Source organism: Alligator sinensis, unplaced genomic scaffold, assembly GCF_000455745.1.
Source record: "Alligator sinensis unplaced genomic scaffold, ASM45574v1 scaffold728_2, whole genome shotgun sequence".
NCBI classification, from domain to species: domain Eukaryota; kingdom Metazoa; phylum Chordata; order Crocodylia; family Alligatoridae; genus Alligator; species Alligator sinensis.
The window spans coordinates 669,338-673,763 of record NW_005842573.1 but is presented as its reverse complement, the minus strand read 5'-3'; the positions used below and the strand labels follow the sequence as shown (position 1 = coordinate 673,763).

The window sequence follows — 4,426 nt, the reverse complement described above, 5'->3', positions numbered from 1 at the left end:
CTGCATACTGGTTTCTATCCTATCTGAGAGAACACAATACAACTGTAGACATTCCCTCTGCCTGAAGAAGTGTGTTTGTACCTGAAAGCTTGCAAAGAACAATTTTTCCAACTATTTAGTTGGTCTAATAAAAGATCTCTCATTTACCCAAAGAACCTTGTCTTCACTTATAGAGGGAAATTTTCTCATTACAGACAGACAATACTGTGGGTTTATCCCAGTAATAGCTCCTTCTGTCTGTGTTTGGGAGTGGCAGTTGTTCTTGCCCTAGTAACACAATGGTATGAGACACATAGCAGTTTTTCCTGCTCCCTTTTCCTTAAGTATACAACCCTAATTCCTTTGACTAAGCTATGTGCAAAATCATAATGATACATAAAAACAACACAACATAATCCATACATGATAAAAAAATGATATAAAAGAACATAACCTAACACTGGCTTTTCAATGACACCCCATGCTCAATATCATTAAAACAAACTCAAGAAACCATTCATGGCATCCCATAAACACCCCAAAATAGGTGGGGGTTCATGACAGGGATTATTTTACATTTCATTATATTTCCCTATTTTTTCATATTCCTAGCCATATATGCTATGGTCCAAAAGTGTCCCCACATGTCCCAAAAAGGTAAGTGTTCAAAGACATAATAGCATGAAAAATTCAGATTTGCAGAAGCTGATAAACATTTTAGAGCGGGGGAGGCTTCAAGACAGATGTTTTCTTCTGACAACCTTTTGTTCAAAGTTGTTGTTTGAACTGCTGCTTTTATTCTTCTTTCACATACATTACAGATGTTAGTAATCTCCCAGTTAGCTGTGGCTGCGTTAGGAGAAAGCTCTGTGACTAGGAAGAGGACATGTCACTTAAGCAAGAGCTGAATGATGAGATATACAATAAGCATAGGTAGCTTCAAAGCATCTACAGCAAAATGAAAAAGCTGGCTAATGAAATATATATCAGAGATGGAAATAAAAGTCTTGACTTTAAAGCTATCTTTGTTTATCTCTGCAACCAGAGTGCAGATATTGGTAGCAGCAGAGAGGTCTTTTTGGTAGTATATGTAGTACACAGAAAAGTGGGGTGCATCCTTCAAGCAAAAGGATTCCGAACCCAGCTGCAGCAGCCATGGTCAAGACAAGAGCAGTGATAATAATAATTACATATCTTCACAGGTCTTACTAGGGAGATCTGCTTTAAAATGCAGAGAAACTTTAATCCAGTGTAAACCTATATGAAAGCTTCAGAAGGGGAAAGATGTAATTAATAATGAAGCTTCCACAGTGGATCTGAGCTTCAGGTCCCTCTCAGGACACTTCAGGGGACATATATAAAAAAATTGACAGTCCTCCCTGAGTGAGACAACCCAAACAATCTGGAAAACTGTATCACTGAGCAGAGCTTCCTCTTGTCCTCAGCACTCCCTCAAAATTGGTCAATAATAGACAAAATGTTGAGTTACAAATACTCCTGTAATTGATCACCTCTTCCAAACCATGTACAAACACCTTAACTGTATTTTTTCAAAACCATGGACAGTTGTATAACATATCCCTGACCTCTATCTGTTACATCATAAGGGGTGCTAGCAGGTTTATATCTTCCCTTTTTTAAGGTCATCCATTTTGGTCTATCATTTTACAATGTAATTTTTTCATATTAAGTGGAAATATAAAGTCTAGTAGAAAAGCACCTTTTTATTGTGCTTTGTCAAGGTTCCCATTCAGTCAGCACAATTTATAAGAATACCCTCTGTCACCGTGCAAATTGTTCTCCTATCTGCATGTTCCTGTACCAAACTTTTATCCAGCCAGTGAAATGGCATATTACAAAGAGAAATGCAGATCAAGGTACAGCAAATTTGCACCTGCAAAACTGAAAGCCAGTCCAAGACAATTTTAAAAATCATGCCCTGAATCTCTCAGCCTAATGTAATATTTTCAACTGCCTGGAAACCTGCCATAGTAAAAATGTTTCTTTTTTAACTCAAAGCCTTATTTAACGCTCACAATCTTAGCATTGGGAATATGTACTCAGTACATTCCTAAATGCTACATTAGTCATATAGAAAATTTATCAATAGTTAAAATTCACAGATGTTGGATAAATAACATTTATATCAATAAATCAATAGTGCAAATGCATTGAAAGCTAAGAAAGTTTTGATAAAAAGCAATGTTCACCATGTATTTTGTGCCCTGGTATTGTTCCTACCGATGTGTAAGGCTAAAAAGGGCCACCTATTACTGTAGAGATGTATCTAAAAAATCTCTCAAGCTGCCTGTAATAATCTCCATTATGTATAATGACCATTTTGATAATAGTCTTTAGAAGAGGTAATGGCCCTGCTGAATGGTTATTACCTGTCTGTTCACGCTGGAAGCAAGATGCAGAAGCCAGAGGGGACAGTCAAATGGTCCTTGTAGTGTAGTCTGAAGGAATAAAAAATATTTAACAAAATGCAAGAAACAGAGAAGCAAGTGCCTTTTATTGTAAAACTGTCTGTTGTGGTGCAATGAACCTTTGTGAATTTCTCAAAATAAAGATATAGAATAATAATCAATATTATAACAACAGGCAGGCCATCAGTATGCAAACTAATTTTAAGTGTCAAAGAGTCTATTCAAAATAAAAAACCTAAATGTTAAATATATTTTTATATGTAATAAGTTATACATCAATCCCATGCAACCCCAATAAAGTGGTATCAACTCAGCTCAAAGAGATTTTAAAACTGATCCAAATGTCAAATGCACACAGACGTTCTGTACACCTGCTGTGGAAATGTGCATGTGTACAAAGTGCTGAACTATGACAGCAGCAAAAGCCATACTAGACACCTAGGGAATCACCTTGGCATTAGATTTAGGGAGGGTATTTTGGCAAGAAGGGTACTGACTTAGGAGACACGAGGTCCAGGTTCAGTTCATAGCCCTGCTAACTGGCTTCCTTTGTGACTTTGGCCAAGACACATAAGCACTATTTTAGTCCCCTCTGCAGAAATCATTCCTCTGCAATCTCTGTTGAAATTGTAAGCATTAAGGGACAAGGACTATGGTGCCTATAAAACATGTCATAACTATATGTATATGCATATGTATTATGTGTGTGTGTATATATGTGTGTGTATAGTTTTGACTACATAGTTTATTTAAAATTAAATAATATTAAATATTATTAAATATTAATCGTGTACTGTCCTGAAGCTTCTAGATAGGTGAAAGGGTATTGCACATGGTAAAACTAGAATAAGGAACTAATCCAAACTTCAACAAGGCAAGATGCAATATTCATACAAAAAAAAAACCATTAATATTATATAACATTAATGTGTATGGAATTGGACAGGCATTCTAAAAAGTATGTCTGTTCTATAAAAGAGATAATTGAGGAAAAAAAGAGTGGGAATTGTAACTTGTTAAAGGTTAGGCAGAAATTCAGCATCAAACACTTCACATCCAGGTCTCCTGGGTCTAGTTCCTCATGTATCTTCCCTCATGAAGAGAATGGTTATTTGAAAATTACAGAAATCTCTGTATAATTCTTTTAAATATGATGTGATTGCTACTACAATAACTGCAGTGTCATGGAATGACTCTGTATCCACCTTTGCTGACAAGGCTTCTGGAAAACTAGGAACAATGGGGAACATTTAGCCAGAACAAATGTACTTTGACCAACAATGCTAAGGTGGCTATCTGGGGGTAGGAGAACCAGTTCTTTTCCTGTTTGCCTTTAGGGAGAGTATTATTCCCCAACCAGTACAAAGCGACAAGGGCATTAGATAGAAGTTAAAACGTACTCATGAAGGAAGACATCCAGAAAGCTTTGGATAAGGTATAAGAAGAAACAATCATGCTTTTGTAGCTAGGGGGTCTAGTTTAACTGTGAAAAGCCCCAAAGTAAGAGAAGGCAAGCTTATTTAGAAATGCTATGGTTAGAAAGCCATAGAAGGAATGGCCCATCCAGAAGACCCTGTTCCAGAAAAAAGGTATGTCATGTATGTTTTATTGATCTAGAACTGAGTATTTCTTGTGTTATGTGAATTAGGGCATTTGGCATAAATTTCCTCAGATCCCAATCACATGACTTACCTTAATACCTGCCAGCAGCCTAAAGGGCATTGCTGTTAATGGCATTTCTTTCCAAAATACTGTGCAAAGTCTACCAGTATCTGATTGTCTAATTTTTGTTTATTAAACAAATAAATTAATCTGCTTCATCTCATTTGAAGGTGATATACTCATAAGGATGAAGTCCCATTTTTTGACCTATTCTGTTCCTGTTGTTTGCTTCCCTAGTATAAACACCAAGGTCTCACCCACTCATTTACTTCTCAGCGTATGCTAAATTCTGGAAATGAGGCAATGTAGCCACCTTAAAGCCACCCGACTACGTGCCCAGAAGGAAAGCTGGGTTA

At 36.6% G+C, this 4,426-nt stretch overlaps 1 long non-coding RNA gene across 1 annotated transcript in view; it reads right to left on the bottom strand.

The window, feature by feature from the left end:
- Positions 1-2,404, bottom strand: part of LOC102367895 — a 6,527-nt gene extending 4,123 nt beyond the window's left edge. Inside the window, exon 1 of the long non-coding RNA XR_324831.1 lies at positions 2,370-2,404. This is a non-coding gene — a long non-coding RNA (uncharacterized LOC102367895). The remainder of the gene's footprint in view (positions 1-2,369) is intronic.
- Between the last annotated feature and the right edge of the window lie 2,022 nt (positions 2,405-4,426).